Source organism: Melopsittacus undulatus, chromosome 9 (assembly GCF_012275295.1).
Source record: "Melopsittacus undulatus isolate bMelUnd1 chromosome 9, bMelUnd1.mat.Z, whole genome shotgun sequence".
NCBI classification, from domain to species: domain Eukaryota; kingdom Metazoa; phylum Chordata; class Aves; order Psittaciformes; family Psittaculidae; genus Melopsittacus; species Melopsittacus undulatus.
The window spans coordinates 27581995-27609556 of NC_047535.1; the positions used below are offsets into that span (position 1 = coordinate 27581995).

A 27562-nucleotide genomic window follows, 5' to 3' on the forward strand; every position below is an offset into this window, starting at 1 on the left:
ACCTTTGGTAAACTCCAGTAAGGCCACGAGAACAACAAGCAAGCTTCCTTTTAATCTTTTACTGTTAAGCGATTCAGGATCTTTCTATTATAAAACTACATTGTGTTGACAATAAGCTTCTAACCCAAATAACAGTTTGCTCAGAGAAAGCTGAGCACCTAAATTATCTAGCTGGTTGCACATCTGTCTCTTTGATAACTGAATACTAGATGCCTGAAGTTAAATGGAGTATATCTGAGCTACCTGCATTTCTCTCACTCCTGTTGTCTTTGGATTGAACAGTCATAGCCTATTAGACTTTCCATCTCTACCTGTCCAGGCCTTAAATTGGTATCATTTGACTCCTGTGTCATGACTCCTTCTAGGGATTTGGGAATTTTAGTATAAACCATGATTGCTTAGCAGGTCTGATGAGGTATTGCTTACTGCAGTTCTCATTTGATACCTAGAAAGAAGAGTACAGAAACCAACATAATCTGTTAGTGGAAGTAGAAGAAGAAAATGATAGATAAAAAGTTGTGTGCATCAATTTAAACTGAAGGGTAAAATCCAATTCACCTTTGCTACTCTTCCTGTTCTTTAACTCTTGTAAAATGCTATCACTTCTTCTCTGATCTAAGGCTTTTCCTTTCCTTAGTTTTGTATACAAAACTGTGGTTTTGGTTGGATATTTCAAAGATAAACAATTAGCTGAATGTTTGTGTTTTCCTTAGAGTCATATGTTTACTGTCCATGTCCATAGTACATTACATCTATCTGCAAGAATAATATGCAGAAGCATAGGTATGCACCCATAGTCTTAATAGTCGTTTCCCTAGTAGTGGTCATAGGTTTGGTGTTGATGTCAGCTCCCTCTCTGTGAAGTTAGCCAGCAATGACACTGGGTATTTTAATTTTGTCTGTATTCTTGCCCCTTGATCACTACTAATAATTTTTTTCCTTATTTATCATCATAGAGAAGAATTGCAGTAGCCTAGGGATTTCAGTTTCTTCACTTGAGAAGTATACATTTGAGGGGAAGGTGAACAGCATGCTGGAAACTCTGCCCCTGCTTTGCTCTTGATTCTTACCAAATCTAATGTGTAATTGTGCTGAAGTTGTACTTTACTTGACTCAGAATTTCGTTAACTTGACTGAAATTGCTTTGTTTTTCCACTCTGCTTTTTCTACCTAATAAGCAGAATGGAGGTTGTTGCTGTTGAAATATGTGCACTTTCTGTTAAACCACATGAACCTGCAAATGTTTTAGCTAAGATTTGAAAAGTTGGGCATTAAGGGGAATCAGAGAAAGGGTACTAGGTGGTCAACAGGAAGTTTATCCAATTCAGTCTCATAGTTAGGCTTATTAGGCATCAGGTCTGCTTCTTTGGAAACAGACACTGCAATTCCTTTTCATCTCCTGTGGCTGTAGACACATAAAGTATGTGCATTAACCAAGAAAATGATCTGTATTCAGTCTGAGTTTCATGCAGATTTTTTTTATGTTACTACATGTGTCTTCATATCCTTCTCTTGGCATCTCACCTCCTTTTTCCTTCCCTTTCCATGAGTGCATGTCTTCTTATGTTGCATCATTTTCCTGATTTCCTGACACACTGTAGTGGAGGGCAAAACTTTCATCTGCATTTTCGGGAGGCTTCCATGAATGAATGCTGGAATATCTACATAGTCTCCCTTTGTGAATAGGCTGTGGGGTGACATGGGGGGTTTGTATACTTTTTAGTCTAAGGTTGCAACAACGTAATTATTAACTGCTTAGGCCCCGGGTGCTTGTACATTATTGATTTTTCACTTTGCAGGAAAGGCACTGGTATTGTATTTAAGAAAAAGGACTTGAAATACTGTCTTAGAACAGTGGGACCACAATTGACAGAGAAGAAAGATTAATACTAGCTACATCTAACTACTTGCTATTCCATCTTAACATTTCATTAACATTGTAAGGTTGTTCTGCACTTGGTTTCCTAGGGAATATGAAGCTTAATGTTGAAAGCCTCCTATTCAGGCAGTTCTGTCCTCTGGAGAGCTTAGGACCTGCTTCCTTTGAGGACTGACTCCTTTCAGGGTTCCTGTTGTTGGCCCTGTGCTAATTAGTCAAACAAAACATGCTTTTCCTTCAGCAGACATCAAAGGCAATTTTGCCTAATTGATTTTTTGAGGATTTGGCCTGGAACTAGAGATGACCACTTGGAAAGGAAGATCTCTTTGAGTGTCATCAGAGCTGTCCTGCATTGGGTCAGCCTGAAGAAATGAGTCTTTGAAATAGGAATTCCAAATGAACACACCAGAAATTATTAATATTAAACATTTATTAATTGAGGTTCCAGTATTGAACTAGGCTGATATTTCTACTTGGACTGCTCAGTAAATCTGTGAGATGTAATTTCAGTTCCAGAGAATGGATTTGTCAAAATGTGGATGAAGGTAACCACTGAAAGTAGATGTTCAAGAATTCTTTTTAATCTTTTACTGTGTTCTTAATTTTACTAAGTGTCTTACCCTATAGGTTGAAATCCAGCATCCATAAAGTACTCTGAAAATGCCAATAGAAAATTTCTGTTGTAGGTTTTTGATCTGAAAAGAATTCAGAATCTGTGAAATACAGGCAGGTTTGTATTTTTGTTCTATCACTGCCACTTGCTGATATTGGTAATGTTTATGCCCTTTTTCCTTATGCCCAGCTGATAATATATCTTTGCATTAATGTGAATTTGCATTTCTCTGTGTGTGCAATGTCTAAGATTGCTGTGCTGCTGAAAGACTGTTACATTTCTGAAGAGAAGAAATTGGATGATGCATGGGGGGAAATTCAGTTCTGTTAGGGGGCTGTGCAGAATCATAGCCCTAAAGCATATAGAGGCCAAAGCACTGGATCCATTTTTAAAAGTGCTGTCTGAAGTGCTGAGCATCTGTTCTCTCTGTTAAATAATAGACTGTTAAACTTCTACAAAATTTAGTTCATAATGTACTTTAAGTGATCATTGTACTCTTAAATCATGATCTCAGAAGAATGAGTGATGAAGTCCACTGTATTAGGGGCAAAATCTGTAGCCCAAGTTACAAAATACTGTAGCCTTTTAATGCAGGATCCTCAACCTGAGTGATTTTATTTGTTTTAAAGAAATATTATCAGAATAATTTTTAAGTATGGCGAGGACTTCCTACTGGTTTTTGATTTAGGACTTGTTGTTGGTACAACTTTGAACAAACAGTGTGTATCTATCTTCTTTGCCTCCCTTTCACCTGTGTCTGCAGAGGAGGTGGTAGTAGTAATTATTCTTTCTTCTTCCCAAACAACAACTTACAATCACGAAAGCCTCAGGAGTTTGGAATAACGAAATTCTTTGACATGTAGGTAAATACTGATTTTGGCATCTCAGGTCTGGGAATGAATTAATGCTGAGGAGTCAGTTCCCTTCCTTCCCTTGGAATCTCACTTAGCTGCCTCAGTGGAAGCCACTGAGCAGCTGATTCTGAACTTCAGTCCACAATACAAGAGCATGGGCTTGTGCTTTGTGGCAGCTTTCAGTCAACTTATACCTGCTTATTTCCAGCAGTTAAGTGTCATTAAAAGATAGGCAAATTATATTGAATAGCTTGTTAAAATTACTATCCAATATAATTATTTGCACTTACAAGCTGTTACAGAAAGAATGAGTTGTGTTTACTGTTTAAGTAATGGCAATTTTAAAATAAATTGTCTCTTTGTGTTCTTGATTATTGCTGCTTGCATTAGGCAGCATCAAGCTATTTGTGTTTTAGATGTTGTCTTATAGATAATTTCAGGTAGTGTTCTACAGTAGACATCAATTGACCATGACCCAACAAAGTTATTGAATAAGAATCTTTCAGTTTTAAAGAAACTAACTTTCTCAGCTCAGTTTGATTTGGATGTCTGAGCAGCTACGTGCTTTAAAGCGGCTGTCAGTGACTAAAGTGTTCTGATTCGACTTGCTGCTTTCTAATTATGACACATGAAAAACGCAGCAAAGGAAGCAAACCAGAACTGGAATTTTGCTCGGAATTGTAGGAGTTTGATCTTGTTGGTAGAACAGAGGTGTGGTGGGGTAGTCTCTTGGCTGGAGAGGCAAAATGCATGGATACAGGATGAACAGACTGGGAAAGGGAGGGAGGAGGAGTGTGTCGTATAGAGTCGAACGCAAGGAGTTCTGCTTTTAAATAGGTGATGAACAGTTGAGAGCACCTCAGGTGCACAAAGGAACTAGTGTTATTCTGTCCCTTGGTAGATATGGTATTTGACATATGTGAGGTCACACTGCATAGAGTAGTGGGATTAATTTGTGCTAATATGCAGGATTTTTTACATTTCAGATACGTCGATTTGTAAAGTGCAGATTGTGTCCACAAACATGGCAGGATTTCTCACTATACGGACAAAATAGAAGGGAAAATGCATGCAATGCAAATAATGTGTCTGGATTTCAGAAACTTCAATTTCAACAGCAATATTAAGAATAGAACACTCTTTGATGGACAGGAAAGAACAAATTATCGTTATATGAGAGTAAGGGTATAGATGTATCAAATCCTGAAACATAAGTTATTGAAAGAGACCATGGAGAGAGACATGTATATTTCATGTATATTTCTCTGGTTAGTAAAAAGGGTGAGTAGAAGGATAATATGTACTCTGGAATACAGCAAGCTGGAAATGAAATAGAATCATAGAGTCATAGAATAGTTAGGGTTGGAAAGGACCTCAAGATCATCTAGTTCCAACCCCCCTGCCATGGGCAGGGACACCTCACATTAAACCATGGCACCCAAGGCTCTGTCCAACCTGACTTTGAGCACCGCCAGGGATGGAGCATTCACAACCTCCCTGGGCAACCCATTCCAGTGCCTCACCACCCTTACAATTTCTTCCTTATATCCAGTCTAAAATTCCCTTGTTTAAGTTTTAACCCATTACCCCTTGTCCTGTCACTACAGTCCCTAATGAAGAGTCCCTCCCCAGCATCCCTGTAGGCCCCCTTCAGATACTGGGAGGCTGCTATGAGGTCTCCACGCAGCCTTCTCTTCTCCAGGCTGAACAGCCCCAACTTTCTCAGCCTCTCTTCATATGGGAGGTGCTCCAGTCCCCTGATCATCCTCGTGGCCTCCTCTGGACTTGTTCCAACAGTTCCATGTCCTTTTTATGTAGAGGACACCAGAACTGAATACAATACTCAAAGCGAGGTCTCACGAGAGCAGAGGAGAGGGGCAGGATCACCTCCTTTGACCTGCTGGTCACGCTTCTCTTGATGCAGCCCAGGATACGGTTGGCTTTCTCGGCTGCAAGCGCACACTGCTGGATCATGTTCATTTTCTCATTGACCAACACCCCCAAGTCCTTCTCTGCAGGGCTGCTCTGAATCTCTTCTCTGCCCAACCTGTAGCTGTGCCTGGGATTGCTCTGGCCCACTTGTAGGACCTTACATGTGGCATGGTTAAACTTCATGAGGTTGGCATCAGCCCACCTCACAAGTGCATCAACGTCCCTCTGGATGGCATTCCTTTCCTCCAGCGTATACACCGAACCACACAGCTTGGTGTCATTGGCAAACTCAATCCCCCTGTCTATGTCACTGACAAAGAGAACAAGACTGATCCCTGGGGGACATCGCTCGCTACTGATCTCTGGCTGGACATTGAACCGTTGACCACAACTCTTTGTGTGCGACCATCCAGCCAGTTCTTTATCCACCGAGTGATCCACCTATCAAATTGATGTCTCTCCAATTTAGAGACAAGGATGTCGTGTGGGACAGTGTCGAACGCTTTGCACATGTCCAGGTAGATGATGTCAACTGCTCCACCCCTGTCTATCAGCTCCGCAGCCCCATCGTAGAAGGCCACCAAATTGGTCAGGCAGGATTTTCCCCTAGTAAAGCCATGCTGGCTGTCACCAAGCACCTTGTTGTTTTTCATGTGCCTTAGCATGCTTTCCAGGAGAATCTGCTCTAAGATTTTGCCAGGCACAGAGGTGAGACTGACTGGTCTGTAATTCCCTGGGTCATCCATTTTCCAATAGATTTTTTGCATGTTCTTTAGTAATGACATATACTTGCTTTATTGGAAAAAAAAAAACAAAACAGAAGAATAGGTAAAAGCATGACTGGTGTTTAAAAGACATTGCAGGCCTGCCTGATCATAAAGAGCTGTTCAAGAGCAATTCATCCTTGGGCAATTACCTCTGTCATCCAGCCAAGGTCAGAGGCACATTCACTTAACAGCTACATCAAAGACAGAGCATAAATTAAAAGAATACCATAACTCTAAGTCAGTCTGGGCAGAAAATGAGGGGAAAAGTGCAGCTTGTAGTGTCTCCTGTGGCCTTTTCAGTTCTTGTGTTAGGTTTTTGTGGTGTTTTCTGTAGTAATTTTCATTGTTACTAATCCTCTCCCAAACTGCTTCCAGGAGAGCCCAGGAAAATCTCATCTGGGTTGTGATCTGGTGATGCAAAGATGCTGTAGCCAGTAGGCACTCCGTTGGTGTATTGGTAAGCCTGGAAGTAACCCAACTAAAATGAATTTGACTACTCGTAGTTGTCGCAAAGTAATAGAGGAAACTTCTGTCCTCAGAAGCAGAACATTTCCAGTGCCGGAAGCACATACACATGCCCTGGCAGTTAGACTCAACAGCTGGTGCTGTCACAGCCAGTATTTATACTTAAAGAGAAATAGTAATTTTATTTGTCTTAAGCACAAACATTTTAAAGGTTTAATTATAAGCTTAAAGATTTAAACGATGCCTTCTCTGTCTGTGTTCCACTGCCCAGAACCAGGAACCCTTAGCACTGCTTTCATTGCAACTTAATTAATAGGTTATAAATAATTCTTCTGAACAGGTTTTTTGCTTTGAAGTCTAACTCTCAAACTTTATACACTGCAATGCTATATTGTTACATTGGCAAACCGTTGGCTGAGACAAGGTATTGTGATTTTAAAGCTATATACTCTTGCCTACTTTAATAAACAAAGAAAAATAGCAACAGAAAATGTGACTAAAATAGGTGTGAATGATCTTAAGGCAAGATGATCCTGTTACCACGTGAGAAACCTTCTTTTATGTCGCATGGGACTATTGGGAATGCTCTGTCTGTCTACAGATTTCTAAGGGAACCCCCCCCCCCCCCAGTCGTGTTAACTAATGCTCTGTGTTTCCTTACACTTGTCTATGTGTATTTGCCTTGTTTATCTGCTTTATCTGTTCAGTTTGGAATGATCTGGGGCAGAGACCATGCTGCTTTTTGTGTCTGGATGTGATTCAGTGATTCTAGACACCTCTTTGAGCACTTAATGTAATGATGTTTAATCACACAATACAAGTAGAGACTTCTTTCTTGGCATAGACCCTTCCATTTTATGTTGCATGACTTGGGGGACTGAAGTTACTGGTTTATTTTGTGTTTGCTTTGGATTTACAAATAGGTGGGGTTTAGGAGTTTTGTGAACTTTATGAAGTAGAATGAGGTTTTACTTATTGTTTTTAGATTACAAGGGATATGATACAGAGATAGGAAGGAAATGTGGCGATGGTAATCAAAGCTGTCAGCCCTTGTTACTGTAGCCCTCTTTGTATCAATTTTTAAAGTGTTTAATAAAGGAAAGGGGCTGTTTCTTCTCTTTCTAGTCTGTAGTTATCTAACTGCACTTATGTCAGGGGAAGGTTCTTTTCATATACACAGCAGTAATGAGAAGAGAATGATAGATTCTCTTCTGCTGAAGGTTTCAGCATCTGGAAAGTGGGTTTCTTCTAGGCTGAAAAAGAAATCAGCAGTAGGTAATGGTCTGTGTTTACAACTCTCAACGCACAGTTGGCAGCTTTTCCTGTGTAGCTCTAGGGCACTGATTATCATCAATATGAATGTGGGGTCATATTCTATGTGAACTTATTTCTGTAAATAAGACACTGCTCTAATTTGATTTGCTTATTTAAGGACTGACAGGATAATGGTCTCTTGGTTTTACTACATATTCTCATTTTGTAATTCCTTATGTATGTATTAAAAATAACTGAGATAGCTTGATTTTGCATGAGGTTAGGAAATACACTGCCATGCTTTCAAACCTTTGTGGTTTATGTAGTGCACTAAGGGCAAAAGTAGTTCTGCTCCATTTCTAAGATGCAGTCCTTACTGAGGCAACTGCAGAATTAATACAGCCACGGAGCACAGCAGTTTAGCTTGGTAAACAATCAAGAATGTTGCCCTGTACAATATTAATGGAAATGACGAGGATGCACCTCAGCCAGCTCAGGCTATCTGGCTACTGTAACTGTGACAGGGAAAGGAGCTCTGCAGTTCTCATGGATGAAAAATGAACTTTTTACACCGTGATTCTGTATGAGAAGATGTTGAGCACAGGCACCTCTGTAAAAATTAGTGTTGACAACTTAGCAGGAAGAAATAGAATTGTTTACAAGAAGCCTTTTGCAGCTAATTAGAATGGAAAGCAGTTTCTAGGTCTGACACAGAAAAGTGGTCTGCTGACCATTTTTTTTCCTTCCTTTTCCCATTTATCAACGTTTTTTTTTTTTTTCCATCATATTGCACATCTGCAGCCTTCACAACAAATTCTTGCCGGAGGACTCAGCATCACTGTGGTGGGTTGACCCTGGCTGGGTGTCAGGTCTCACCAAAGCTGCTCTATCTCTCCTCAGCTGGACACAGGAGAGAAAACAGCGTGAGAAGCTTGTGTGTTGATGTAAAGACAGGGAGAGATCAATCAGTCATTACCGTCACAGGCAAACCAGATTCAACTTGGGGAAATTAGTTCATTACCAATTGAATCAGAGTAGGATAATGAGAAATAAAACCAAATCTTACAAATGCTTTCCCCCGACCCCTCACTTCTTCCAGGCTTAACTTTACTCCCAATTTCTCTACTTTTTCCCCATGAGCAGTGCAAGAGCAAGGAATGCAGGTTGTGGTCAGTTCCTCCCAGCTTGTCTTTGCTGCTCTTTCCTCCTCAGGTGAGGACTCCTCACTCCTGCTCTGGCGTGGGTCCCCCATGGGATCATAAGTCTTGCCAGCAAACCTGACAGTTTTGTGTCAGATTCCTCCATGTGATAAAAAAAACCTTCTCCATCCTTTGAGTCCAAAGGGATGGTTTCTATGGAGGTTGTGTTTGTTGCTGAACTGGTAATCGCATGAGAGCCACTGGGACTAAATCTTTAGGTGTCAGTTTTGCCAGTCTCTGGAGAGTATTTGCTGTGACTTGTGGTTAAATCAGATGTAGGAAGGCCAAGAAAGTGCATCTCAGGGCACATCTTTCCCCAACCCACAGAATTTAAAAAAAGAAATAACATTTAAAAAGCCATGTATTTTGAGTACTTCTGTAATTGTTCTATATCCCCCCATCTTAGGCTGAGCATATAGAATAATAATTTCCCTGGTTTCCCCCCCAGAATCTTGAATTATGGAAAAATCAATATGAATGATATACATTTTTGTAGCTAATTCCTATTATAGAGCTATTATAGAAAAATAATTTGCACATGGCTTAGAATAGCACGTAAGGACAGACTGAAATATAAGTATGTGCATAAATGATATCATAAACAGGGCATGGATACATTAGAGGATTAGCCTCAAATGCAGTTCTGGATCCAAAGCTCAGGTCTGATATGCCTGAATTTAAAAATTTGAATAATTAGAAATTTATCCTCTCCATTAGGGAACTTTGCTCCTTACTAATTCTCAGCAATGTAGAATTATATATTAAACTGAGCACATTCTCTAGCATTTCTTAGTGCTTTTTGTCATACTGCCTTGTAACAGATAAGATCAAGATTTAAGCCTTGCCGAAAAGGCTGCTAATCTGTTTGCTCTTGATCTCTACACCTGTTGCCAGGAGCTCAGAATACTGATGAAGGCAGATAAGTTTCTGGGTTCTTTGCTTTTCTTTTTTATCCCTGAAGAGTACAGGCCCTCCTGCAAAGACAGTTCTTTTTATATTATCTGCTGTGGTAAAAATAAGCTGCATTTTAACAAGAATTGTGTTTTTAAACAAATGAAGACCTGCCCTGAGCAGAGGTACTTATACAACAGTGTAATCATCATAATGGTTCTTTTCAGGCAAAGTGAGACATTTAAAATAAGGTCCTTTCCTACTCAAATCTCTGGAATCTTTAGAGTGGGAGGCTAATAAAGTTCTATTTTAAATTCTTAAGTGGTGTGGAGTTTCTGTGTGTGTTACAAGTCACCAGTCTTTGCTATTTCACCTACTAAATGTGGGTAAACCATTTTTTGGGGTCTTGGAAAACCTGCCTCACTTTTCACCAAATGGATATTTTGCATTGGCCAAATCATCTCTCACTCTTAGGCTTCTGTTTATGAGCTAGTCTCTTAAGCTTATGGATTTAGATGGCAAGTTGGTTTTCCTTCCAGTGTTTATGCTAAAGCTGCTGCCTAGTGCTCCTGATTTGTTTAGGATCTTAGTTTTGCTCTAATGCTGAGAAGTTACTACTTTTTTTCCTCCACATTTTCATGAAAGAAGTGTAAAAAAAAGGATCTGCTTAGTGTTCTGCTGGAGATGACTCTCTGGACCAGAGGAATGTTTAATTTTCCCTCAAAAACAATGTGAGTAAGTAGGTGACAAAAGAGCCTATAAACTCGTATGTTACTGCTAATCCCCTGTAGCTGAAGATACAGACAGTTTTCTGTAGTGGTGGTAAAACTGCTGTATCTTATCCCAAAGATGGCTACATATCTGTTTCAATACAGTTTTTGTGTTGCAGTAGTTCCTGTCAGGTGAAACATAACTGGGCTCTGTATGTAGGCTGGTTTTCTTATATTAAACTTGATTTTACTTTTATACATTTTAGACTTGTTTTGGAATGCATTGGCTTACACAGGCCTGTGGGAACTGCATCCACCTTTCATCCTAACCAGAGGTAGGATGTGGTTAGTATGTGCTACCATACCCTTGTAGGAAGGCTTTTTCCAGAGTAACTTGGTTTTGAGATTCCTTTATTTGACTTTTGACAGGCCTCACACCAGCCCTGTAGGATGTGGGTATGCGTTTCAGACCTTGACAGAAACACAATTTTACTGTTTCTCTTTTTCCCTCAGCATCATACAGCTATTGCTGTAACGGAATACAAGTGTGCATGCTTTCATCTACATTAAAGGTCCAAAAAAAATGCTGCACTTTTCTGTTGGTTCTCAATCTTCCTAAAATGTTCATAGGTTTTCTGTTTACAGTGGTGCTTATATTTTAGCATTAAAATTCATTGGAAGTTTCAACCCATCTTTGAGTGTTGTCTGGAATAGGAATAGCCTTTTTAAGGCAAAAAAAAGTGCATAAGTGCGTTTTCGAATCGATCTTCAAACTCTAAACCCATCATTTTCTAATGCCTAGACAGACACTGTGACACACGGTGGTGGCAGCAGTAGCTGAGAATTAAATGTGAATTTAAACTATGTTGTATGAAGTCCATTGGGAATCTAATAATGGAAAAGACCACTGGAGGTGAAAGGCCACTGCTCCGTGTGCTGGTTTATACAACTCCCCAAGGAGTAATCAGTTTTTCTGGTACTGGTGATGAGCAATCATACCTAGTGGTAACTTGGTAGCTGGTAAATTGATGGCATTCCAGACAATACAGACATTTAACCATCTGCCTTGTTTAGTTTCACTTGAATAAGCTTTGCTGGGTTCAAACTAAATAATTTTGGAAGAAGAGACTGAAGAGAGAAAAAGCCAAATGTTTGGTTACTTATTTACAACCCAAAATATTGTGCTTAGATTTAAGTATTGTTTACGCTGCAGTCAGCCTCCAAAGTTTAGTTTTATGCCTGATTGCAGATAAAGATGTATGTATGGTTACTGCCAACCAGGCTTCCAACAGTCATCTGAAGCTCTTTAAGTTGTATTTTTAAGTAAATGTAAATCTCTGTTTTTCTGCTTGCTGTGGCAGACTTTTCTGGCACTGAGAATAGAGGCTGCATACCAAGTTATTAAAAAGGTGCAAAGATAATGTTGATTAATGTGGGTAATTATGCAAGTACTGGACTAGCATTCATAACAGAATCAAAGGTGTAACAGAAATTAAACTTGCTTTTAATTTTAATTACAAATTACCTCATTTACTCGGTGTCCTACTACACCTGCCTGCTGAATGATCCTTGTCATGACACCAAATGCACCAAAATGTCATTCAGCAGCAGTAATATTGCTTAAAGGAACTATTTCCTAGTTTACAGGGTCAGGCTGCAGTGTGGTCACCTTAGTCTGGCTTCCATACTCACTGGACAAATCCATACTACTTCCCCAAATTAATTCACAGGTGAATTGGATGTTTCAGAACATCTTGTCCGTATATGTTAAAAATTAGTCTCGATAGAAAATCACTCCTCTTGGTAATTTATTCAAATAACACACCAAACAAAACATGGACTTAATTTCTAATCTGATCTTTTTTAATAGTGACTGTTTTCCATCAACGGATGTTTTTGTACCTTTTTGTTTCTACACTGTGAAGATCTGGGTGGCTTGCACCTAGTTTTGCACTCAGGACATTCCTCAGGCTTTGCCTCAACAAACAAGATAGGTGGAGTTTTGTGCCCTTCTGCAAAGCATGTTTTGTAATTAATATGTTTGTCTTGCATGAATAATGTTCAGTATACCCCCCTGATTAAAAAAATAATAAATTGTTGAATAGGGACCTATTCCAGGTGTAGTTCAACATCCATTTGTGTGCTTTGGGATTTCCCTGTGTGCACATCCATTGTTGATGCTAAACCTTTGCCGCAAGGTCTGTGAGAGTAATTGTGATGATTCCAGGTCTTTTAAGCTGCTGATTCTCAGTGTTGTTCCTTGATATGCAAGTGTGACACCATACTTTGTTAAGCTTGTGTTTAGCACAGCCTGTACTCTTTGCTTGGTTTTCCCTGTCAACCCGTTGTCTTGCTGAGCTTCAGTGTCCTACTGTATTTTCAGAGCATTCTTCATTCTTCAAAATGATATAAATTTTCTTTTGAATAGATACTAGTATGGTGTTAAATGCCAGATTCTGCAGTGTTCAGCTAAAACCAGATGATTCCTATTTATGGTTATTTATTGATGCCTATTAATGATTTTAAAAAAAAAGTGTATTTAATTTAGACTTTAATAATTCCAGTTTCTCAATGAAAATATTCTGTGCTGCTAAGCTGGTTTTGGAAACATGTCATTTTGCAGATGGAGCCTTTTTTATCAGTCAAGCTTTCAAATGCATTTAAGAAAAACAGCTAGATTCCAGATAGCTAACTCTATTTCCCATAAATCCATCTTGCATGACATTAGTTTTACTTTAATTGCGTATTAATCAAGTCATATATCAACCATTCCAGTATTTAGCTGATTTCAGGCTAACAAGAATGTAATTACCTGACTTTTGCCCTATTTAGGGATTTTGGTTTTCCTTGCTTGTTTTTCAAAGCTGAGTAATGTAATCTTTTCCTGACACTCCTGATGCTGATTGTCTCACTGTCTCCAAATTCTGGAAGGCAAGATAGCTCGATCTGCTTAATTTCAGCAACTGCTGATTAATTTTCTCCCCCTAATGAGTATTGCAACTGCATCATCTGGCTTTTTCCTGAAGACTAATACTTAGTGAATACTTTTGGGTTGTTGGGTTTTTTTTCTGTATTATTATTTCTGTTAATATTTCTGCCACAAACTGTGGAGATACACAGAACACTTACAAATTCTCTATTCTTAATGAAATCTTTCTTAGTGGCCTAAACTCTGCTGGCCATTCATTTTTCTATGTTATTCTTTCTTCCCTGATCATTTATGCAATTTCTTAGTTGTGACTCACGTATTGCTGGAAATGGTTTAATGTTCTTCCATTTGCTATGTATCTTTCATAGTCATCTAAACCATGTTATTTTGTTTGTTTTTAAATCGATCTGACCTAATTTCTTTATGAATTATGACTTTCTGTGAGCTTGCAGCATGTTCTTAAGCAGTGCCTGATTTTAGGCACCCCACATCACCAGCTCTCATCTGACTGTCATAATGAGCAATTCACATTGTTTTGTTATTCAGGTTTCCATGCTCAGGTTACTGAAGGTTTACTTAGTTAACTTCTCTTGTATATGAACATTTTTCTGCTACAAAACCAATGTAAAATGTGTTAGCTTTAACAGTGTAAGTGTACTCACTGCTGAAAGTTAATCAGATTACACAAAAAATTAACTAGTATCATCTCTGGGTTATTTGTGATTGCAGAAGTTGTTCTTTGCCACAAGTTCAAATAAATTGTGCCCATAGACAATGAGTTAATGGAATAAATTAGAAGGGGTTTACTGATAGATGCCCTTTATACATCAGAGGAATGTCAGAGCGCTCTATTATACCACTCAAGAATTAAATTTTCCAGTTTCTGTGTTATTTCGTGTTGCTTTGATATTTTAATGTTGAAAGAATAGAATGAACCTCGAGTATGTGTTCTTGAATGGAATAGGTATATTCATTTATATTTTTCTTTCCATTCCTCTTCAAGTTTGGGGAACTTTGTTATTAAACTTAGTTAAATGTGGGTCAAGCACTAGTCCTGTGTCTGAGAAATCCAAGCCATTGACTGATGGAATAGGCAAAGAGGCTATAAATTCTTTAATGTAGTGAAATAAATTATGGAAAATTTACCTAGTTTAACTCTGTGTAAGTGAATTGGCACCAAATGACAGCAGAGAAGACTGCCTACAATATAGATGTGATATGTAGGGTTTCTGAGAGTGAATAAGTCCGTTCTGGTAGGATGGGAAGTTTTCTTCCTGTGAAATGCTTTGGATTGTGCCTTTATTAAATAAAAACAAAATAAACTGAGAAATTAATTTAAAAGTGTTGATTCAGAAATAAAGAAGTAGGGCAACACCAAGATCTAATGCATTCAACAATTGTATGTACATATGTATTGCATTTAGGTGTAGTCGGTTATTTACGTATTATAATCTCTACAGTATAATAGTTTTAAATATCTTTAAATGAAAAGTGCTGCTGAGGTTTGATTGCTGATTTGAGATAATACTTCACTGGTGATTGGAAAATAAATTCCTCTGGGGAAATCAATATTTGTCATGTCAGATTCCATACCTTAGCTTGCTGGGGAACAGGGCTGCCTCTGGGGAAGAGCTGATCGTTCATATGCTGCTGTATTAGCAAGATCTATTTGCAGAATAAAGGATTGCTCACTCCAGATTCATCTATCATCCTGCTCTCTTCTGTCTTTTCCCTGAGCACCCTGCACCAGGGTGGGTAAATTCTGCATTCTAAACTTGCAAAAGTACTAGCTCTGGCTCCTGATTCCTGGACTTGTTTCCTGTATGCCCAATAAATGTTTGTGTTCAGTAGGGACAAGGAATACGAGTGTATGGGAAAGATAAAAGGGGTTGTAACGAGCTGGAGAAATGTGCTTTACTGAGGGTTTTCTCCAACATAGAAATAAATGTACAACAGAACTGCCTTTTCTTTACTTCTTGGTGTTGTGTGGATATAGGGAAATATACGTGTGCACCAAATGTTAGTAAATAAATGACATGCTAATAATATTCTCTGATTTGTCTTCTCCCATGAAGTACAGTGCTCCAGATAATTCGTCATGGATATGTTTTCTTAAGTAAAAAGTTGTTTTGCAATTTTAACCAGCTTTTCCCTATGGACATACAGCAATTGAAGAAAAAGATTTACCCTTCTAACCCAGTTCACTATCCATCTGAGTAGGGTAGGCATGAGCAAAGTTCTCTTCCTGTGCCCTTCAGAAGGGAAGTCTCCTGCAAAATGGGGTCATTGTGCTTTGTTTGCCCCCATGCACAGCACTAGAAGTGTTCACTGTGGGAGAATGTGGCTGCTCCCCACACTGCTTTTGAATCTGAAATCACATTTCAAGAGATGAAACTGCTTCAGGGACTTCTCGTGAGACTGTGCAACTCTTTCATGCAAAGTTACTCTTCCCAAATTGCTTATTCTGCAGAGTAGCTTCTTTATCAGTAATGTAAAGATTCCTCAGAATGTACTTGTCTGCTTTAATAGTGCAGATGTCCAGGGCACAGGCACAAACTGAGAAGCTTCATCTGGGCAAATCAAGAGATGAAGTATCCCGTGCTGTACATTCTGAAGAGAAGCATATCAAAGTACTTTGTAAAAGTAATAGTTCTGAGTATTCAGCTGCAGCAGTACAGATTAGCTATTGCTGTGGCAACTTGTATACTTTCTTCATACAATCACAGAATCACAGAATGGTTTGGGTTGGAAGGGACCTTAAAACTTCATCCAGATCCAACCACCTGCCACGGGCAGTGACACCTTCCAGTAGACCAGGCTGCTCAAAGGCCTTAAGTTAAAACAATGAATTACAAAATACAAGTCCTACATCTTAGAGTTAACCCCCAATTTGTTGTTAAAACTAATGTTTATGTTCATACATACACATGTCTGCAAGCATTCTGTTTAATCAAATAGCAAAATATGAGCTATTTCTACCAGAGAGAAAAGTTTCTCCATATCATTGTGAGAGGCAAGTTTGGAGAACTTGCTTACAGCATGAAAGGAGCTTTCTTCAGTGCACTTGTAAATACTTTCAGTGAAGGTGAGGTGGATACTTGTGTGTGCTTATCATGTAAAGAAGCAGTGGAAAGAGATTGGGAGAGGATGGAAAAAACACAGCTTTCTATGTTTCTGATGGTTACAAGAAGCCAGTCTGGCAAGATGCCGTCTAACAAGTTAAGGGTGTGATACTTACCTAACCTAAGAGGGTGGCCCATAAGGATCTTTGTTGAAAACCTGATGATTTTTTTCAGCACTCATTCATGATGTACCTTTTTCCCATACTGAAGAACAAGTTTCTGAGATTGGTTGTAGAATGTTCATCCTTGGAGATTCAGCTGGCCAGTGATGGTTGAAATGATCTGGTGTTTGCTGAGGTTACAGTGTTGTCCCAAGGCTGGAGGTGACTCTTGCAGAGATTCCTCCCAGTCAACATTTCTAGATTGCATAGGAGTTCTATAAAAATAGCCACTACTTCTCTCTGCACCTTTGAGTTGGTAGTTGTGTAATGCTGCAGGGAGAGAGAAATGCACAGTTCAGCTGGGTTATAAAGAAAATTATTAAATTATTAAAGTTTTAATATTAAAAATGTTAATGGTTCTGCATTTGTGTATTTTTTCCAGTTTATTTAAATTTGGTTTCTTGGCAAGGAAGTACTTCTTCAATAGAGAGGAAAAATGAGAAAGCTTTCTTAAGGATTCCCCACCTGCTTTTCTCCAGAGGCTTGTAAAGTTAGAAATGCATGTCCTTTTTATTAATTTTTTCATTAAATTGCATGTTTGGGGTTTATTTCTTTTCTTCTTTTGGTAGGAAAGGTTACTTTATTTAAAAGACTTCGATAAAAGCTTTCCATGTCAAGATGCCAGAGCTTAAGTTTCTTACCTACATTTTCACTTTCTTCCCACGACCAGATCCTACGTGAGCCTGTACTTCAGTGCATTCTAACAAACTTTTAAATAAACCTTTCCTAAATTAGTGAAGGAAAATGAGAAAGTTCCCAGGGAAATCCCTTTCTAGATAGCACAGCTGTCAGAGCATTTCAAGCTGGAGTAATTTTCATTAGCTTCCATCAGCATTTTTGTTCAAAACTCAAACAAAATGTTTGCTGAAGGCAAATACAATTATTTTAGGGCATAGCTCAAACTTTGATGGTTTACCAGATTTTGTTTTTACTGTTTTACTGTTCAAACTGTAATGTCTCTGCTTATATCAACAATGAAGTTGTTAAATAGAAACTTGAAAGAAGCATGGGAAATGATGCACAGTAGTGTGAAAACTCTGGGGACGTTCTGAAAGGAAAGTGAAATAGAAATGACTGTCCTTTCAAGTACTGAAAATATGCAGAGATGTTTGGCTTCATTGCTAGCTGAAAACGTGGCATATGACTGTGTGAGTTTGATTTGAGTCCTAATTAAATATTTAAAAGATGCTGGCTTTCTGTTGCCCTTTTAAGAAGATTGAATATTCCAGGTACAACATCTTCCAGCTTTATATTACTGTAAAAATTGTTCTAAATGGATAAGATTTGTTGACAAAGTGTAGTGAACTTGATGTCAGTTTGAGCAAAGAATTTCTTCTGAGTATTCTCTGAAGAGAGAGATTTTAGCTGGAGTAGATTTCATTTAGCTTGGTGATATTGAGCATTGATTATTTTACACTGAAGAAATCAGTTAAAATAGAATGTTATTTGCTAAAGGTTTTGTGCCTTTTTCTCTGGGAAATCCACTTTATTTTTTTCACATGATCAATAAATACGTGATCACTTCCAAATTATTCAGCATTCAAAAAATTGTTTTAACTTGAATGTGTTATGCTATTGTAGTACTTGAGTTCTAGAAAACTTGTAGGATCTGATTCTGATCTTCTGTTGCTAGGTGTAACTCTTTGTTTTTAATGAGCAACTTACATGTCATCGAAATGAAACCAGGACTGGAGGCTACTGGCTTTGGTCAGACAGCAGGACTGTCTGCTCAGGGCTCTTTCTGTTATAGGAGGGCTGTTGCAATTGTTATCACTGGAAAAACACTTGCATATAAACACTCATAAGATGTTCCATTATCTGCTCCTACAAGGGGCAGAGGGGCATTTTATGGAAGAGGAAGGCGGCACTGGGGAAGCTTGTTGGGGAGATGCTATTTCTCCTTGATTCCCATGTGCACTTCTTAATTTCTGCCTGATTTATTTTCACAGGAACTGCAAAGGGAACATGTCAGCTGCTGTTATTGTTGAGAATTAAAATTGAATGCCTGTGATAAAAATTGAAAGGACAGTCCCCTGATATATTTTCCCTTCCCAAGTCTCTCATGGCAATACATAGTAAATGTTAACAGAAGTAGCACATGGACCATTTCAAGCAATTGAAGAGAAAATTCAGTAGAAGCCCTGCTGGATTTACCAAGCCTAGGCAAGCTTTGTATTTTATTTTCCTAATGGAACTTTTTTAACCAAGCTTTGTTCATTACCACTTGTGCATGGAAATCAGAGATTCACAATGAGATCATAACTCATTCTCTGTATATAAATGTTACAAGTACAAACAGCATGGAGAGAGCATTATTAAGAATGCAAAAGCAAGCAGAAAGAAGGGGGTGTTAACGTTAAGGCTGGCATTGCAACCTAAATTCAGCTTATCTTATGCTATGCATTATGATGAAGTCTGTAAGAACACACGTTTCCAGAAGACTTCTTTGTTAACTCATTACACAAGGTGGACAGTGCCCAGTTAAAGACCAGCTATTCACAGTGTTGTTTTATCCTCAGTGTTTGTCATGTGGCCCTAAGCTTTATTTTCAGACCCTGCTCAGAAGTCAGAATTACTAATTTCCTCATAGGCTTTTCTGTGCTGCTCATCGCTCCTGTATCCAAGTGCTTTACAGGTTTTAAATTAATCTCCACAAAACCCCAGTGAGGGATGCAGTATTATCTCTGTTTTACAGATGGGGAATTGACAAAGATTAAGGTCAGAAAAATTTCACCAAATTTGGATGCACATTTTAAGACATAAGATTGGATTTTTAGAGCCCTTCAGATCCTATTGTACATATTGAGTTCAGAAAACTGCACTCTCCAGCTTCAGATATGTTTTGCTTGTGTCTCTGTATCTTCCCTAGTATCTCGTGTGTGTAAACTTCACATGGCACTATGGATCATTAAGGATACTTTGTGTAGTACCACACAGGAACCCTGAGCTTTCACTAAAAAAGGCAAAACTTAGTAAATCACCTGCAGATGAGACCGTGGGGCCTGTTGAAAACTCTAATATATGATCTTATTACTAAAGACTGTTTCTTAATGTTTGTATGTAAATTGGCATTACAGAAACCATCTGAATTCACACCTTTGTCAATATGACAAAAAATTGTTTGATTTTTGGGATGGAGAAAGATTAATTGGGGTATTGAAATTTGTGATCCAGTTAATTTGAGGAATGGATATTAGCTGAGAAACCATATTGCCTGAAAGATAGTATTATTTTTTTTGTAATAAATACTGAGGATCTTTCCAAATGCACTTTCATTTATTTTCATAATATATTCGGATTTCTTTCCTCTATGAAGACATTCTGAGTACCTGAAGATTCATGAGCAAGTCTAGCAAAATCTGTTCCTCTGTTTAGGAAAACTTTAATTGGCGATTTTTATGTGTTATGTCCATGTTTTGTATAGTAATTACATTTTCAGGTGCCTAATTTTACTTGTATTTTTTCCATTGGCAGTTTATTTTGTGCTAGTTCTTCTTTCAGTCTTGCTGGCTGCTAAAATATTAGCATATATAGCTCAAGATGACACTGAAGGCATTCATAGTTCTTTAAAAGCAGCAGTATGGATGTGAACCAAGGCTAAGTATAGTGATTTGTGAGTCTTTCTGTTAATTTCAGAGAATTTTAATTTTGTGAGATTGACTGAGGAAGAAGGATTTTACTGTATCCTTTTCAGGCAATTCATGCTCTCCAGTCTTTGTGCTTTGTTTTCCTATACATAAGATGGATATTTCTATGTGTTTTTCCAAAGTTTTTTTGAAATCTTTAGCTGATAGTGATTAAAGAAGTGAAATGTTTGTGTTCAGTGTGGCTCTGCCCATCTGAACAGTGGACACATATGGTGGAATTGCCTAGCTAGTTATAGAAACAGTCTCTTCAAACACTTTTAGTATTAGCCCACGTTTAGCTTGTCCCCTGGTTTCAGCTGGGATAATTTTCTTCCTTTTAGCTGGTGCAGTGCTGTGTTTTGGCTTTAGTGTGAGAATAATGCTGGTAACACACCAATGTTTTAGCTGTTGCTCAGTAGCACTTACTCTGATAAAGGACTTTTCTGTTTCTTGTGCTTGGCTGGTGAGAAGGGGCACAAGAAGCTGGGACAGAGCAGAGGCAGGACACATGTGCTAAGCTAGCCAAAGGGGTATTCCATACCACAGCACCTCATGCTCAGTGTATAGTAACTGGGGGAGTTGGCCAGGAGCCACTGACAGCTGCTTGGGTCAGGCTGGGAATCAGTCAGCAGGTGGTGAGCAATTGTATTGTGCATCACTGGCATTTCTTGGGCTTTACTCCTCTCTTGCTTTTATTCTTCTTATTCTTATTATCACATTTAACTTTCTTTATTTCAATTACTGAACTGTTCTTTACCCATGGGTTTTACCTTATTCTGACACTTGTCTCTATACCACTGGTGGGGGGGAGGGGGGAAAGTGAGTGAGTGAGGGGCTGTGTGGTACTTAGTTGCCAGTTGGGGGTAAGCCATGGCAGCCTGTTTTTAGACTGCATTCTTCATACTGTGCCAAGCACAGAGCTTTTGTGGAGCTGGAAGGATACTCTATGTGTAGAAAGTTGGGAAGTTTTGTCCTGGCTATGAGTGCACTTGTGTAAGCCATTATGCCTCTTATAACAACAAGAGCAAATGAATTTTTCAGTGCTTTCAGTCAGTGTCTCTTTTGTTTACAATTCTGTTTCCAGGCTGCTTAGAACCAGCTATTCCCAGACCTTTGGATGGCATTACTTACAAAGCAACTGCTTGCTATTGAGGAAAAAATGGAAGTTAGTGAGAAAATTGCTTGACTAAGTGCAATTACCTCCTGGATAGCTTCTGTAGTACCTATATATCATGTGAATGACCTTTTAAATAAAGGCAAATTATATCCAGTGTTTAAGAGGTGCAGTGATAGTCTGAAGTTTCATTAGAAATAACTAATACATACCTACCTTCTGTAAATACTTGATACTGGTACTGAGGCAGTCAGGGCTGTAAGCAGAGAGCTGTGGAACTGATCTGTAGGAGTTACCTGCCCACTGGAAACCAGTGCAGCCTGAAGAACTCACAGTTAAATCAGAGCTTCACCTTTGCCAAATGCCAGCCAAATTATTGAATTTAGTGGGATCTCCAGCTGAGTTCTCTGCCAGTTTGCTGTACTTCAGCCTAAACATTCATCCTGCAGATTATAGATTAAGATTTAATCATGTCTATAGATTTCTAATTACTCATGAATATCTTACTAGAAAGCCTTGCTGGCAAGGAACTTCAGAGCACTTTTAGTAGATTATGCAGAAATTCATTCCAGAATTAGTTGCAGAACAGTCATCTGGCACCCAATTCTTGTTTAAAACGTTGTCAGGTTTCCTGACAAATGAGAGCATAATACTTGTCTCAGTTATTCCAGTTTACTGTGTGACCATAAATGGTTGGGGGTCTTTTTTAATCTTGAAAAGTTAAAAGCAGTAACACTAAACCATTTTGTTGATGCCTGAAGTGATGCGGAGTTGGAAAGGAAGCCAGAAATACAGCAAAATCGTACACAATTATTTGCTTGTTTTATGGCTTGATAATGTGACTCATCCAATTCAGAATGGTGCGATTAGGTCAAAATATAATGACCTAGACTACTGTATAAAAGGAGAAAAAATCAGGCACCTTAGGGTAGTTACAGATTAAACGCATATTTTCCAGGATATTTGGCAACCATGAAGTAGAAAGCAAGCTGGAGAATGATGTGGATGTACAGTTAAATGTTATAATTAATACATGCTACAATATACTTATAAAACCATTAAAATAACACACTTGTAGAAATTATGTGCACTTAATTTTCTGGTGTTTAAAAAATGTTTTAAGTAGTCTTTAATCTTTTCTGAAAGATGCAGGCAGCAATATTGAAAATGCAGGTTTAGGCTTTTTACTACAATATCTTCTCCTTTGGTTTTGACTTCTCTGTATTTCTGCTGCAAATGTTACAGTTAGGAAAATACCTTATTACATCTATAGTTTTGAAATTTGACTTTAAGAATATTAACAAGATCTTCTTTGACTTCTCTTGCTTGTGTAAATTAATCAAAGGAGAAAATGCTAGAGTTAAGTCCTGATTCTGAAAGTAACCTACTAAAGCTAGAAAATTATATGATACATTTTAGCAGGTAATTTTCTGAGAGCTCATGTCTACAGTGAAAAAGATTCATGAAGGAAGCAATTTGAGCTGAACGTCTTTAAATATTAAATGTGCTTGGGAGATGTCTGCAACAATGATGTCTATTTCAGCAGGGAGTGTGCTCCACTGTAGGTAATGGCTTACTGCAGCATTATGGTGTTGCACCAGAACTATTATCCTCTGTTATTCCAGTTTGCAAGTCTGTTTCACTACTGTTATGTCAGGACACTGACAACACTATAGTCTATTCTCCAGAGTCCATAAATCTGAAAACAGGGAGATGGATTCATGTAGCTCTCTTGATGCATCAGGTTTTCTAGAAAATACAAAAACCAAATTCTCCCTAATGTGATGGTGCCATGGCCATGTTCCAAATGAGAGTTTAGGCTGAAATGGATGAATACCACATTGGCCCTTTTTTCATAAGCATCTCTCACCTATGTGTTGATGTCAGTCTCCAATAAAGGCTCTGACAAACCTGATGTCAGTTTTAGACAAGAAAATTTGGCTCTTTTGTTTGTGAAGAAGAGAGAGAATAATCAGGTCTTGTTGCTAAAATCTAATCCCAAACCTGTTAGTGCTAGTATCTTACTGGAATAAATCTGTGTGTATTAGATATTAGGAAGTGCAAGCCACTTTCTCTCAGCAGAAAGTGTCTTATGAAGAGGCATCATATTCAGTAAATAGATGTATTTTGATATAACCCTGGTAGGATTGGTTTTCTTGTATCAGAAGACATTTGATAACATCTCATGAAAAACAATTACATAAAACTGGCCTATTTTTCCTAAATTTAGGCAAAATGATAATGTTCAGAATGCTCTGACCAACCACAGGAAACTGTGAGTAGGTTCCTATCATGCTTCAGTGCTGGTTTGACAGTGAGAATTCGTTTCCTTTTCCAGAACTTTCTTATTCTCTCAGTTGACTTGCAGCCTTGTTATCATTCAGCTTTACCTTGTTGACTGAGGACCTCATGGTGCACTGTACAAAAATCCAGAAGGCTGTGAGCCCTGCCACAGATGTCTTTGACAAGAACAGGGAAGCTGCCAGACAGCAGGAATATTATTTGCCATTTTCTAACATATGGTCAAGTATACAGAGAGCATTTGTGGAAAATCGGAAAATATGTCCAGAGGGGGAAAGTTAAACCCTTGAAAAGTATACAGCCACTTTTTCTCAGGTTCCTTTACTCATCATCATCTTTCTTCAAATAGTTTACTCAGGTGTGCAGTCTATATTTTTGGGAAGATTTGCAAAGCATTTTGTACATTTACAACTATTTTCTCTGTTCTCTTTCCCCAGTTGTTTTGGTGCAGTTTGCAGTATCACTGATTTAAGTGAACCAGAAATAGCATAAGGAAGTCATACGTGCTTGCATTATAGAAAAAAAACCTAACAAATTTCAACATTAGAGCAGCACTTCATTGCTTAATTGTGTAGTTTACAATTAGATATGTATATATATAACAGGGGTTGTATAATTAGACTTTACAGTTCAAACAGTCCATTTTGGGGCAGGGGCCTTGACCTGTTTATCCCGATTGGAGCATCTTTTCCCTCCTGGTTCCCAACATGTGTTGCTTGACAGCTGGCAACACATCCCACATAGCCTCAATTGACCACAGCACTGCTGTAACTCTCCTGGCTTGGGTACTCTAAGGATGATACAAGAGGGCTCTCTTTGGATTCTAACAAAAAGACGTATGGGAAAGATGGGAACGTAAATCCTTCAAAACAGGACTTAATTAATTCCAGTGCCCATGGAACAACCTGGGTTAAATGGCTTTATTTTGAAGAGTGTGTACTTGTATAAGGTGGCACAATGAATGGGATGTCTTAAAGCTTCCAGCAGCTAGCCTTAGAAATAAATGCACTGTACATAAATGTGAAGAGCCCACTATCTAGTAACATTAGCTGTATAAATGTAAATCTGACAGTAAATTTTCATTAAATGACTCTTTTCATCTATATGCCTGAGGAGCTGTTAGGTAAAGTACAGCGTCTGCTTTTTCCTCTGTTTGTGTTACATTTATTAATTCAGCAAGATAAAATGCTTGTGGAGACACTCGGGTATCACAGGAATTGCTCCAAATATAACAAATTCATAGTATTACAGGGGCAAAACCATGGTTAAATATTAATATATTGCATTCAGAATGAAATTAAGTATGATAACACTAATCCCAGATTCCTTCTTACTGTTTGTACCTTATTTTTCTTTACATGGTCAGGAGTCACTATACGTGTGCCTTTTTAATTTTCTCCATGAATGTTGAGAAATCTCAACTGCCTCAATGTTTCTGTTGATAATTTTCTATTTAGTAAGGCTGGATTTACTTTAACTCAGCAGCCCTTTAACTAAAGCAGTTTCATCTGAAGAAGATGCAGCTTCTTGCATCCTTCACTTTGTGCTAAGTATCGAAGAGTTAAAGGACAAAAGAGCGAAATAGAGAAAATCAATCTTTAAAAGTGTATACAGAATAGGGGTTTTTGAAGTGACATAACTGGTGTCTCAGTGACAAAAGTTATTCTGGATCATGTCTGGAAACTCACAATGCAGCATCATCTGCTCATCACACACTTATTTTTGTCTGGACTTGTGCTGGCCCTGAGTTGTGTGGACCATCTATTTGCCATAGCATTCCCTGTGCTTGCTCACTCTCTGGTTTATACCATTACAGGATTTTTGGAAGAGCCATTTCTCTCTTCTCCCCATAGACTTTTACTCTTTTAATTTTTTCACTTAGCTCCCTGCAGCTTTTCTTCTGCAACTCTCTTTGCCTCATCTCTTCTGTCCAGTACTACAGATGTCCAGATTGCATTCACTCAAAGGTAATAGTAAACCACTTGAGGGAAGGCTTAGTCTTGCTGTGTATTTCTAAAGCCTATATAGTGACTTTATGTAGTACTATATAAGTAATAAATAAGAATGTTAAAACATAACAGCTTTTTCTTCTCTCCGTGTTTTTAAAGTCACCTTTTTCCACTGAAATGTATAGCAAAAGAACATTCCTAGTTGTTCCATCATGTCAGCTCTCTTAGTTTGTAGCCTCAAAAGAAATGAGCTTAAAGTCAGGTGTTTCAGTGTGCAGTGTGCTAGTCTCTATAGTGACCTTCCTCCTCCGTCTACCAGGGGGAGTTTTTCTTACACTTATATATCTCAAGAAATGTCACTATTTTTTATTGTTCCTCTAGAATGTTATGTAGCCCTAGGTGGCCACACTAGAAAAAGGATTTTCACAGTATGATTTCTGCCATTTACCGCATACTGTGTAGCATTTCCTAAAATTTTATCTTCTCTGCCTTTCACCTTTCTGCTTTAAGAAATGGCATGATTGATGTTAATATTTTTCCCTGATAAAAATGTATTTTCCTTTGATCTTAGTGTTAGTAATACATTATTCAGTGTTCCTTCTTAATAAAAGCCATTGGTTGTTCCATTACTCACTTTAGTTATTACAACGCTAAAGGTCTCGTTCATCAGAATGACTTGCAGAGGCAAAACCAAGCCCATGATTTGTCCATGCATCAGGATAATAGCTGTGGTGCATGCAAGTTATTAAACAGTGTTAAAATATAATGTGTGTTTATTTTGGGGTGGTTTTTTTTTTCCCCCTAGGAGATTAACACTAGGGAAAACTTGTGAGCATCATTTATTCTATTGCATATGTATGCTTGTACATGTTTTGTTCTTAAGTCCAAGTCAGTGAGGAGTTGAGCCTCTTAGTTTTATCCCACTTCATAAAGCACGTTCCTTGCAATCACTGATAAAGTACATGAGAAGTTCTTAGTTGTCAGACGTATCTTTGCATTCATGTCATCATCTTGGATAGTGATGGAAGGAGAAATTATGATCTTTGATCATCTCTGCTAATATGAGGACAGTGGGCACAGGGAGAGTCTAACAGAAGATTATGAAGCTCTAGATGAAGTCTTGGAATTTGGAATGTTTGAAAGGTATCTTCCGTAATAGTGCAGTATGTTAAGTTCATGCTTATCTGTTCTGGCATAAAACAGACATAAACCAACTTCAGTATAATGCAAAGCAGGTATTTTATGTCATGTTAGTTGTCAGAAAGTTTTTTGACAGAAATAAAGGGGTTCAGGAGAGCAAAAAATAATACAAATAATAAAATTAATGTAGTAAATGGAAAAAAGGTCTAGTATATGGAAAAGTTGAGCACAGAGGCAGGCAATGAGCTTCTGCTGTCAGAATTGTTTGCTGAGCATGGTTAAGTGCTGTATGAGTCATCTGGTGAACACAGTGTACATGGGGACAACTGAAGAACATAGAGCTTGTTTAGCGCTTTTATGACACTTCTAAGCCCTCATTTTTCTTGAAGTTTAATGTATTACACAGTTCTCTTGCCTCTACAAACCTTTTCATTTATCCTGCATAACTTTGCACTATTTACCTGAATTAGAGGAAACAAACAAGTTGGCCTAATTTGTATTCCAAAATGCTTGCTACAGAGATGAATTGGACAACTACTTCTACATCATTGAAAGATATTTATGTATTAGGGATGGTATATTGCTTTTGATGTCTAGCTTGATTCTGCATTTGTTGTTTAATTTGTCAGTGTTATGATTGCTTTCAGTGCTGTTGC

At 38.2% G+C, this 27562-nt stretch overlaps 1 protein-coding gene across 2 annotated transcripts in view; it reads left to right on the forward strand.

The window, feature by feature from the left end:
- The window catches only part of FHIT (fragile histidine triad diadenosine triphosphatase), a 566029-nt gene that overhangs the window by 125908 nt on the left and 412559 nt on the right, over positions 1-27562 (forward strand). The gene's annotated exons all lie outside the window — the stretch shown is intronic.